General features: G+C 35.8%; 1 protein-coding gene across 4 annotated transcripts in view; it reads left to right on the top strand.

Moving 5' to 3' along the window:
* Positions 1–13,450, top strand: part of ADGRB3 (adhesion G protein-coupled receptor B3) — a 728,500-nt gene that overhangs the window by 453,321 nt on the left and 261,729 nt on the right. The window lies entirely within an intron of this gene.

Consider the following 13,450-nt stretch of genomic DNA (forward strand, 5'->3'; position numbering starts at 1 on the left):
AGTTTATGGACTATGAAATCATGAATATCCTCAGTACTTCTGGGTCCTTGGCTTTGTTGGGCCTGTTAGGAATCCTTGTCACCATGAAATTTGACTGTAATGTGTCCTATACTTATCAAAGTGACAGGGGATATCCTGGACAAACTATTCTTTGGCCAGAAGTATACTGCAACCATGTCTTCCAATACTTATGAATTTCTTAGACTAATCAAATAAAATGGTAACCATGGTGGATGGGGCATAACATTCATTCAGTCAGTCATTCATTCATTCACTACATGATTCAGTTATCTATTTCATACATTCATGCATTCATTTGTTCAGGAACTACTCATTGGGTACCTACCACATGTCAAGTACTTATTAAGTACTGGAGGATACAAATAGTGAGCAAGACTGGCAGTCTTTAGGGGAAAATGTTAGAGATGTAACCACAAAGTCAAATAAAGCCTGACAACCACTTGAGGATTAAAACCGCGCTGTTCATTAGCAGAGGGCTATAACTGAGCTAGCTAGGGGAGGTTAATTAGCAACTTATCTATGCAGTAAAAGAAATAGTACCCTAATTTTCTGGAAAAGATAATTTAGTACCTAATGTTTGGTTTGGTCACAATTAATACCGTAGGGGAAATTAGCTTAACAGTACTATAAACATGTTTCATATATTCTTATATACTAGGGAGAAGAAATTTTTACGAAATTTAATTAAGTTAACATAATAGTTTAATTTTAGACATAAAAGGATGTTAAAAAATAGCCTTTCAGGGGCGTCTGGGTGGCTCAGTCCATTAAGCATCTGACTTAGTGAAGGTCATGATCTCACAGGTCATGGGTTCAAGCCCCACATCAGGCTCTGTGCTGACAGCTCAGAGCCTGGAGCCTGGTTCGAATTATGTGTCTCCCGCTCTCTCTGTCCCTCCCCTGCTCACTCTCTGTCTCTCTCTCAAAATAAATAAACATTAAAAAATATTTTAAAAAATTTAATTGCCTTTCATATTTTCCATTAATTTTAAATAAGAAATCACTGTGTTAAAAGTTTAGAGTATTTTTGGAGATTTTTGGACAGGTCTAGAAAAATGTGAAAAAGAAATAACTTTTACTCATGGTTAAGTTTCTGTCTGGAGCCAATTGCCCTCTAAGCAGACTGTGGGCATGGCCCAGGATTCCTCTTTGTCTAGCTTCTCTCAGGACTTCAAAGTACTAGCAGTTACACCCTCTCCTCCTGTTTCTTTATTTTTGCCCTCCCCACAGGCTTTTTCTCCTTGGCTGGTAAGATCCTCGAGTCCCATTCACCTTAAAAATGAATTCCTATATAAATTCTGTAACTATCCTTATAGACTTGAGTTTTATGTCCTATTCTGTCTTTTGTCAAGATTGATGACTTGTCTTAATGAGCTCCAGAAACATCCAGCACCTTTTTATTGGTTCCGATGTTTATTCTGGAAAGAAAGAGAAACATTAGAGCTGACCCCATATCTTATATGCTTCTTGAATGGTTTATTTGAAGTAACATTTCTAATGAACTTCTCATGGGGTTGCTTCTTTTATCAACTAGATTATAAATGTCTGAGGGGTAGAATTTTATTTACCTCTGCATCCACCTCTAACTCCACGCCAAACTCATATACATTTTTGTTCACAGTAAATGATCAAAAAAATACCTTGGAAATTTGATTTGTTGATGATGCTGATAACCAACATGTATGAAATAGGTTTGGTGTGCAAGTCACTGTTTTGGGCACTGAGAAGCTACAAATTAATAAACACAGACCCATCCCTCGAGAACTTACAATTGGTAAAAACAGAGAAGTGAACGTGTGGGTACAGTTGATAAGCAAATGAGTGCATATAAAACAGAACCTGTTGGACTAGGGGATCCAGGGATGATCTCTCAAATGAGATGGTGCCTGGGTTTATTCCTGAAGGTATTAGCCCATTAAATAGACAGGGGAATGTTGGTAGGGGATTGGAGATCAGGGGAAAGAAGTTTCCAAAACAGAGTAAGCAGTGTGTTATGACAGTAGGAAGGTGTTAGAATGACTACTTTGCTGAGAACTGCTTGTACCCTAAGCTCAGGTTGGGCACCCCAGGAATGAAAGGTAGTTAGGACCAGAGAGGGAAGAGCTATGTTTGCCTTGCTAGGGAATTTGGACTTTTCTTAAAAGATATGGAAAGCCACAAAAATTGTTTAAACCAGAGAAATGTACAAGGAAACACATTTTTAAATAATTTAGATAGTAATGGAGAAAAGACACTGAACGAGAGGGGTTCCGACTGCATTCAGGAGGCTTCTCCAGAGGCTTCTACAGGAATCCAGGTCAGTGAGTCAGCAGTTTGGACAGTGGAAATGGGATGAAGAGATGTGGACAGATTTGTGAGGTGTCTATGAGTTAAAACCAACAGAGTTTGGCCAGTTGGTCAACTTGATGTAGGGCAGAGAGAGGGAGAAGTGTCAAGAATGACTCACAGGTAGGCCCAGGCAGAGGGTCTATGCAATGCCCTATATATGTGGACTCTTCCTCTATTTTGGAAGGAAATTTTGATGATTCTCTCATGCTCTGACCTAATAATTGTTGAAATGATTAAAGATGGTAATTATTCTTCTCAATACTATCCATTTATTAGTTGTTACTGCTTACTAACAAAGGTGCTGGTAGTGATGTTTATTAAGCCAAACTACTTTCTGATTGAGCACAAACAGTAGACTGATTAATATTTAGCATTTGGATACATACATACAAATTAAATTGGCACCCAGAGAACAAAGATTGAATTATTCAGATTATATTGAAATTTATATGTCATTCTGGGTTTGTTAACTGTGGTTATCAGATGTTTGCTCTCATTATTCCATCAAATACACTTTCTTTCTCATGTATCATTCAAATATTCACGGTTGATTATCTGTATAGAACACAAAATTAAAGTTTTTAAATTGATTGGTTTATATAAAATAAAAAATCTAAATCTCTAACCAGATATTGTGGCTTAATGGCCATATTTGGATACCTTCCCATTAGCTGAGTAACCAGCAATGCCTAGATCGAACCTATCTAAGGTGAAAAACTTATTTAGAGCATTTTAAGATGCACTTTTAAGAGGGCTTAAAATAATGCAGATCACAAGCTACCTCTGACCGAAGCAACATGAAGAAAACCAAAGCTGTGGACCTATTAGAAGCCATCAGTGTGCCTTTGTGTTTAAAGACTTTGTTAAGCGCCGGCATGCTTCATAACTCACTCCCTCTTGGGTGTGATTCCTTTGTTCTAAATAGCTCAAGTCAGAATTAATAAACCCAGTATGTTTGAATGGCCTTATGATTTTCTGAAGACTCCTTTTTTCACATATGGCACCTACTATGTCAGCAGGCTGTTCTAACATTCAAGAAGAATCTGGATTAAATAACAATAAGTAGAAGAGCCATCTTTTTACTGGATTGGTTTTGCAATTCCTAATTGTTTTAAAATAGCAATAAGGGGGCACCTGGGTAGCTCAGTCAATTAAGTGTCTGACTCTGGCTCATGTCATGATCTCACAGTTCATGGGTTTGAGCCCCACATCGCGCTCTGTGCTGACAGCTCCGAGCCTGGAGCCTACTTCGGATTCTGTGTCTCCCTCTCTCTCTCTCTGCCCCACTCTTGCTTGTGTTTCTCTCTCTCTCTCTCTCTCTCTCTCTCTCTCTCTCTCTCTCTCAATAAATAAATACACATTTTAAAAATTAAAAATAAATTAAAAAATAAACTAGCAATAAGAATACGAAAATTTGATCATGGGAGGCTTTCAACGGAGAAGAGTTAAGGATTTTGTCAAGGAGCCTGCCCAGGTGGACAGGACCTCAGGAAGCATGGTTGACAGCAGCTTATACATTGAGAAGGGATAGTAAATTTGTTCAAAGACACATGAAAACCAACATAATTAGTGAAATAATGGTAATTAGGATAGTAAGGAAAGGAAGACTGGTTAGTGAATAATTTTAAAGCCCAGGCTAAGAAAATTGGGTTTAGCGCAAGATTTTTCAGTTTGCCTACGTGTTTAATAGCTTGGTCTGTCTGGAAGAAGTGCAGTGCTTTGGGATTTTTTTTTTTTTTTACTTTTTAGTCTATGAGTTCTGGACATATGAAAGACATTTATTTACATCACAAAGCAATCAGGAAGTGGTTCCCAGAACTAGGCAAACTGAGACTCTTGTTGCAATTTATTGCTTCAATATCACAGAATGGTATCTCAAACACACACACACACACACACACACACACACACACACACACACACGGGCTTGTCTGTAGTGTTATATTGCATATTGTTTTTTTTTCTTCCTATATGTCCTATATCACACTAGTTTTGATTATTTCTTTGTTAATATTGCATACACACAGGATAGATATAAATAATGAACATTATCTAATATAAAGATCAGGGCACCTAGAACATCTGTAAAGACTAAAGAACACAAACTAAAATCAGCATTGTATTCATTGTTCTCTCTCAGATTTTTCTGTGACTCACATTGCATTTTTTTAGTGGAGCTTTCCATTTCTTTCTAGAACATTTTAAATATCCAGTTGAAGTGTTTCTAACATGACAAAGTCCAGAAGTCCCTTTAGGACATAAATGAATATTTTAAATTTCCAAATTTTTCACTACGAGCTGTTACAGTCAAAAGTTTAAAATTCACTTTACCATTTTTATGTGATGATGCCTTACATCAGGATGTAAAACCAACCCAAGTCTCAAAGCTATGACAGCTTGCTTAATTAAAGACAATTGTATTTTGCTCAAGAAAGTGGATTTCTTCCCTTTTCTTTTCCATCATCTGTTAAATGCATCATTTATTATATGCATCTGTTATGCACATCCAGATTTTCCCTGAAAGTAAGGGAAGTATTAGCAATTATGTTAATTGTTTGATGCTGCTAAATAAAATACTTATAAATAAAAAAACCCTCTGAATATTAGCTCTCGCACTGCCTTATTTTAAAAAATACATAAGCTGTTAGCTTTTCAAACTTAAAATCTGATATTTTTCTAAGCCCAAGCCATATAATTTTGCTTTGGCTTAACTTTGTTCTTAACTTTCTTCTTTCTAAAAATCAGCTTAGGTCATTTCTGTGCGTGACCCCGCACTCAGCGGCTACCGGGTTTTAAAAGTCATTGGCACACCCTGCTCAAATACATTAAATCTCAGCTTCACCACGAAGCCGGCAATATCTTTCTGACCTCCATAAGTGCCTCATTTAATCTCAGGGAACAGTTCAGGCACACAGAGGTTTTCTTCTCCTGTGTTTTAACCACGCTACACAGTACATTTCAAATGGAATGTTTAGTGAATCTCAAGGTCTCTCAGGAATCCAAATGGAATTTGCATTGAATCTGAAAGAAAGTGAAATCACATTCTCTCTGTGAGTTAGCTATTTGAATTCCTGCTGTATATAAATATTAGAAGCTGACCCAGGTGTCCCCTAATGTTAGAGTTAAAGAGGACACTAAGAAAGCGATTTCACTTTAAAAGCTATAACTGGCAATGAGAGTTAAACATTACATTCTGTTTCATTTTATCTTTGGGAATGTTTAATAATTTTTAAAGATAGGTCATGTTGATGCCACTTACTACATTATGAGATTAGAGTATCTGTGATTCAGCTTAAGCTATATACGATGATGACCAGCTTAATAAAACAGATGAATCTGTGGATTTAAACATTCCAAATGAGGGGCGCCTGGGTGGCTCAGTTGGTTAAGTGTCTGACTTTGGTTCAGGTCATGATCTCACCATTCGTGAGTTCCAGCCCCGCATTGGGCCCTGTGCTGAAAGCTCAGAGCCTGGAGCCTGCTTAGAATTCTCTCTCTCTCTCTCTCTCTCTCTCTCTCTCTCTCTCTCTCTCCTTCACAAATAAATAAAAACATTAAAAAAAATTAAACATTCCAAATGAATGACAATATTTACTAAATGAACAGCTTTAAGCTAGATGACTTCACTTAAAGAAAGTACTTTTTAAAAATAATTACTAGATCTTGGATGAATTAATTAAACTTTTGCTGAGACTACATTGTATTTTGGGGGATCTCAAACTGTTAAATGAGAAACATTTCCTGCATCAATGTAGTATACCTGACCAATCACATCTGTGGGCTTAAGATAATTTTTCTCAATAGATTTCACTTTTTCTCTTCATTAGCAAGAACAACTCTAAGTTCCAAAGCCATCTATAACATCACCACATGCTTTTCTTCAGGCTTCATACTGGAGCCGTTTCATTGCAAAATGATGATTTTTTTATATATATAGTAGGCTACTGCAGATGTTGGAAAAATCTGGATATATCAAGCACTTTGGAGTTCCCTAAAATTATTTTAATATTCAAATATATTCACCATAGCTAAAAAATAATAGTCTTTCCTCAAAATACCCTAGGAAATAGATAAAAATTTTTAATTTTTATGAGTTATTTTAAATGAAATAGTTGCCATAATCCATATAAAAAAGATAAAAGTATAATTATTTTAGCATTAAAACCAGATATTCTGTGGCCTCATTTATACAGTTGGATTTAGATCATTTAGGTAAAATGGGTTATTTTCTTGAGTTACCCAGTGACTGATTTCTATCTTAAGTAAACTGCCCCAACTTTATCAGTTATTTATCTTACTTAACATGCACACACACACACACACACACACACACACACACACAAACACACACACACTTACATAAAACTTTCAAGTAGGAGCATAGACTACGTGGGTTTTGCTACTTTGAGTACAAGCATCACAGCTAAAACCAACCTCCTAATGCAAGTATTATTAACTTTGGTCTCCATGAGGACAGCAAAAGAAGTTTTTGAGAATGAATGAAGCCACACTAGGAGGTATATACTCATAATTACTATGTATTAACTTGGGATATTATGGGCTACCAACAAATGGTTATCAACTTCTTATTTTACTAGAAAAAAATCCAAATAAAATGGTACATTAGCATCATAAGGACATTACCGAAAAGACACTTTTCACATAGTAACTTTTTTTTTTTAAATTTTTCTTTTTTTTTTTCAACGTTTATTTATTTTTGGGACAGAGAGAGACAGAGCATGAATGGGGGAGGGGCAGAGAGAGAGGGAGGCACAGAATCAGAAACAGGCTCCAGGCTCTGAGCCATCAGCCCAGAGCCCGACGCGGGGCTCGAACTCACAGACCGCGAGATCGTGACCTGGCTGAAGTCAGACGCTTAACCGACTGCGCCACCCAGGCGCCCCCACATAGTAACTTTTAAGAATGTAATTAAAAATTATAAAGTACATTTACTTATGATGAAAAGTCACTAAGTTGTGTTTATTTTTCTCATTATATTTCATCTCAGTGAAAACTTCATCAGTGCCAATGCTCTAAGAACTAGTGTTTGGAAATCTTTTAATTAACTTAAATATCTACATCTATAAAAATATGGTGTGTGCAGCTTTGATATCAATATCAGGTTCCTGCAAGTGGCTCACAACTGAGGGTGACTTTGCATCTCAGAGGACATCCAGCATTTTCTGCAGATATTTTTGGTTGTCACGACAGAGCTGTGGGTGCCACTGGCCTCTGGTGGGTAGAGGACAGGAATGCTACTAAACAACGTACAATTCACAGGACAGTCCTCCACAACAAGAATTATCCAGTCTAAAATGTCAGTAGTGATGAGATTGTGAACCTTTTTAAAGTTTAACCCCTTTAAGAAACTGGTGAAACCATGTAGTCAAATTGCCTAAGAGTAAAGTTTCTCTTCTGATTGAGCCTAACTTCCTCTGCTTTCAGAGTCTATTGAAACCTATGCCTGGTGCTGATTTCCTTACATATGGCAATTTTGTATTATAAAGACTCCTACCATGCTATTATTAGCAGAAAGTCCCTCTTTTTTGCTTATGAATTAGTGCAGAGTTCCTTTTAAATAAAACTTTCATTCATAGTATCCTAGGGAGCATAGTATCCTATTGCTTCTTTCCAATATGTTCCACAAAAGGATGGCCTTCCTATGTGATACTTGTTACTTCTAGGTCTTTATTCATTAATTCTACCCAAAATATATACACCCTGCATACATTTGTGTTTACCAAATGGGAGTCTGAGGTGAAAATTCATTGCCTTCATTCCTGCGAGGCGCAAATGTGGTCTCCATCACCAGTACAATGCAATTCTGTACATGGGTGACATGGTCCCGAAGCTGATTCTGCTTAACCATTCCTTGCCTGGTATCACATAAGCTGAACTAGGCAAATCAGGCTTAATGAGATCACTTGTAGGGATTTACATGTGGAAAATGCAATATTTTTAACTTGTTTTCTTATGGAAATATTTGTGACTTTTGCATAAATATCCACAAGGTAGGAAACAGTGGAGTAATTCCAAATGTAGAAAATACTCTTAAAGTCAATTTTGTAGGCCTTATTATTAGATATAGACATAGCAGTCATTTCCACCTGAGCAAATTAAGTAATTGTATTTCCCATGAAAAACAACTCCTACTCGTCTCCCTCCAGATATTATTTTCACTTTTATTAAAGATGCCCATTTGCAGAGAAATATGTGTAAATGTGTTTGCCTCTGTTGGGGTGCAGAGTTCCCCATAAATCATTCTGTGTACATCTATAATTGTTAAATATATCTCAGATATTAACTTTTAATCTTCCTTACTTCTTGGTTTCAATTGCTTTTGTCCTTTACATTCTGTGAAACACACATATTATTCACAATTTACCTGGAGGGTTGTAACTGGATGCAGAACAACTAAAAAATAAAAACCAAAAAAACATTTGTTCCAATCCATAAATGTTCACTGAGAATATAGTGTCTTCAAAATAACACCCAAAAAGTTATTTATGCGCTGAGATGCGGGTAACCTTCAACAAACACTGTGTATTTTATGCTTCTGTTTATTCTGTTGTACAATTGAGAGGTACATCCAATTTAGTGCAGTGTATACCGGGTTCTTTATACCCAGAGCAATAACCAGAGAGACAGTGGTATTCACAGCTATGAATTTCAGTATCTAGCATAAAAGATGAAAACCGCATGCTTCTCTAGACTTATTTTTTTCTTAGATCCCTAATAAAAGTTGCTTTTGTTTTCGGAGATAGAAAGAATGAAAGGTAAAATCTAAATTCCCCCATTTTTTAATTAGTAACCAAGAAGTACTTACTCAAATAGAACAGTTGACTTTCTCCTGTATTAAATGCTTGAGACTGTATACACCAATGGGAACATAGCAGACCTATCTTCAGTCATTTACTGGCTTCTAATTTCAAATAAGGTAAGGCCCTGATACTGTTCCAGTTGCTAGAACTTCTTCAAAAGATACCTTAAAAATCTGTATAATAATTACAGAAAGATAATAACTGTTAAATGTTTGGCCTTTAAAGGCCTTTAACTTCAAGTTCCTTCCTAGAAAAAGTATAGATTTAATGAAAGCAAGAAAAGAAAAAAAAAGGAAAGAGGGAAGAAAGGAAGGAGGCATTGTGGAGACCACTGATAAATGCTATTACGATCCAGGAAACAGGAGACAGAGCATTTCCTAAATTTCAAAATAAGTTTTCATTTCCTGTATTGTGTCCAGATTAAGGGCAGCTTGGATCTGAAACCACTTTTTAGTGGTTTCCATGATGTCTAACTCCCCTCAGGTAAGCGAAAAATGCTTGCAGTAAAAAACTGCTTAAATTAATAGTTTGGTTCACTGTGGGGTAATGCATATGGCATGTATGGATTGTTGCCCTTTAAAGCTGTGTATTACATGGATTTTTGCCTAAAATTTTTCTTGAAACAATTTTATCTCTTTGTTCTGACTTCGAAGGATTTGGTGAGAACTGAAGATCTTTAGGGCTATAAATGTGAATGTCAGATACAGGCAGTATCATGTATATGCACCACAGAGCAGTGGGAAGAAGAAAATATAGGACTGAGTTGACTAGGCCCTGAATTATTTGGTTTTCATTTGCCATTTATATCTTTCTTATAAAAGTAGACTGTAAAAGAAATAGATTTTAACTTGTATTTACCATACTATACAGAAAAAATTTATATGACACTTCCTATGTGCAGGGTACAAATAAATATATAAACACACTGAATCTCAAAAAACCCTATAAGACAGTATCATACCCATTTTACACAATAGAAAATGAAGTGCAAAGAAGTAAAAAAAATCTTGTCCAATATCACTAAGCTAGTGAGGGTACAATGGGATTTGAACCTAGACAGACTACTACAGCCTGAATACTCTATTGCCTCCTAATATAGTATATTAAGAATCTGTATTTTTAAAATATTTAAATACATAATTTGCATAATCAGTCAGTTTGAAGCCTTCACATTAGAATGATTTTAATTTGCTATGGTGAACTAGGTAAAGTGATACCAAATAACAGAGAAAAATGAAATTTTTATCGAGGGTTAAATAAGTCAGTATGGTGAGAATAAGCCTGCAAAGATATTTCAAATATATGTATTTTTGTTCATGTTTAATGTTTTTAATGTGCATATGAAACTCCTTTCAAGAAGCACCAACTTATTTCTGTAATGTGTTTTAGCTTTTAAGACGCAGCCATCTAAATGCATGGTGTTAGGGACGAGCGATGTCTGGCCTTGTGACTGAGGCCTCTGTCCCTGGGCTAACAGGGAGCCGAGGCATTTATGTCACCATGAGTATAAGGTGATGTTGAGGCATGGATCAGTGAACAGCAGGGCCACAGAGGCATACCAGTGGCACCCAAATGGAAAATAGAGCTTCAGTAATTCTGTACTGATTGCTTGGTAGAAAAGAGTATACCTGGTGCCACATCTGATTTATGGAACAGATTGGACTTGTAATGAGAGTCCAGATATAACTGACCTCTTTCAAAGGAAGTTGTAACCTTTTATATATATATATATGCTTCATGTGTGGGCTCATGAATAAATTATCATGGATGTTTTTCGTTTTATTCTGGAGCTCATTCTTATGTTGAGATTTATTCAAACAGGTCCATAAGAATAGACAACCACAGAATCCAAAGTGTAGTTCATTTCATTCTTTTACTGTTATTTTCCTACTGATTTTTTTCTGTTAAAAAGAAAAAAAAGGCATTGTGTTATATTGTGTATTTGTTCTCATGACAACAGTTCCAACAGGAAAAATATGCTTTGAATGAACTCATTTCCATGGTATTCTCAAAATGAAAATTTCAAACTGCTCAGATGTTGTCCTCAAAAAACTAACAAATAAAAAAATCTGCTGACCTCTGTAAGGAATAGGGCATAACCCGTGTTGGGCCCCGTGCATATGAAATTAAGCTATATTGAACTTTAGAGTCCCAATGTTTCTGGTATGCTGAAAGTTTGTTTCATTCAGCCAAAAGAAATGGGTCATAACTATTAAATTGTTACAGTATTTTCTGGAATGAAATTTAGAAATTTATCATACCAGTATATCAAGAGAAGCTAATTTTCGTTGAGCAAAGTAGGTACTGAAAAAACTATTTTATGTAACTCCATTTAGATGACTACATTAAACAAGTTATTTTTATAGATTCGATCACACACGTCATAACTAGAGTGTACCAATTGTCAAGCAAGTGAAGTGTCCTTGTCTTCTGTCTCCATAACCATATTTTCTTAATCTGTTGGTTAAAGGGGAAAAAAAGCCTCATTGAGCAATAAACCTTTGGATATTTATTAATTGTGACTAATCTATGGCTTTCATCCAGTTTTTAAAAATCTTTGATCATCTCTTAAAATGGCCCACACAGTTTAAACCATCTTTCCTTATAGTTACCTTATCGTTAGTTCTATCCTGTAGTGAACTGTATAAGTAGTGAGGAAGGGTGATTGCATGGCTCCTTTTTGATCTGCACTCAGAAAAGCTCTCTTTGTTATCTATATACCCAAGCGAGCTGGCACAGAATATTCCTATAAAGTAGCATACATTAAGGCAGAAGCATTTGTGTTAAAAATTATCAGGTGGTGACAGTGGGAGAATTTATAGACAAACTAATTAACAATCTCAAGGCTTTCATGGGTGCTGACATTAATATTTAAATTATACATGAATATGCCAGGCACTGAATAATAATATGTTATGAAGCTGGAATTTTTGTTTGTATCCTAGATTCCCTGAAACTTCATATTTTAATTTGTTAAAGGTTCAGGACAGAGCATAAATTCCGCTTGTTAAATTTTAGTTTGGGATTTTTTTGTTTGTTTAATTCAATTTCTTACAGACTTTTGATGAAAAAATATATATATACACATAATAAAATTATTGTGTGAAAAATGTCTGCCCTTTTCTTTAATATGATAAAGAAAAAACATGTGAAAAATACTAGCCAACCACATTTGTGTTAAAGAACCAAAGAATAATGCTCAAAACATATTTTCAGTAAAAAACCTAGTTGCTCAGTAATCTAATATTTCATTGTTTTATCTTCCCATTTTTCTGGTAATTCACTTTTGTGGAAATTTCCAGGAAAAACTCATATTTAAACAAGTCATTTGTGGCCTGCAAAAAAGAAATTTAAACAAATACGTGCATTCTCTTTTACTATTTCATTGTCTACTAATTTCATCTAGAAGATATTTTTCTTTTGTTAATACCTTCATATTGGGAGACTCCAAATAAAAATCAACATATGAGTTTTTTTATAGTTCTGATAACATTTGGAAAATGAACTTGCTCTAATGTTGTGGTTTATACAAAATGACTTAAGAATTGATCCTCAAGTAAGTGAAGTAGAAAGTCAGTACTAATGGTAGTAGTAAGTGATACAGGAATGGATATATGGTGGATATAATTTGTGCACCACCAACTCTGGATTGCAAGAAATGTCCCATCATTTGTTTTTCTCAAAATTAAATGTCACGTGATTCCAGACTGAATCCCCTGGATTCCCTCTTAGTCCCCTGGAAAATTAGTCTACCATTATTATACTACTCTTCTCTTTCTCCCAGCCTGCCCTCCTGTTGATCTGAGTCTCTAAAGGTCTCAGGGATCTACTGAGGACACATGGGGACTTCTACTGGTATTGACTTCACTTTGGCTACCAGAGATAAGTAGCAGTGCCTCTACTACTTCTTTTGCCCTCTGGGCATGGACATCCTTCCAGTGCTTGATTTGGACACACCGACGTACCATGCAGCCCTTTCCCTGACTTCTTGCCCTCTTCTAGCAGTGTTGTGAGCCAGTACGCCTTAAGCCTATGAAACCCTCTGCCTCCTTCTTATTCTTGAGGAATCTCTCTTACTGTATAGTCCAGGCTCAGTGTCATCACTTTCTCTTATCCCTGCCCTCATTCCCAGACTCATTTTACTAGACCTACTATTCTTTCTCAGTGAGTTTAGACTTTTATAAAAGAAAAATTATTTAATATGCAAAATAACCCTTATGGTAGAGGTATTTTATGGGTGAGAAAACTGAGGATGGGAGAACAAGACAGGTTGAGTAACA

This window comes from Felis catus, chromosome B2 (genome assembly GCF_018350175.1).
Source record: "Felis catus isolate Fca126 chromosome B2, F.catus_Fca126_mat1.0, whole genome shotgun sequence".
Lineage (NCBI taxonomy): Eukaryota > Metazoa > Chordata > Mammalia > Carnivora > Felidae > Felis > Felis catus.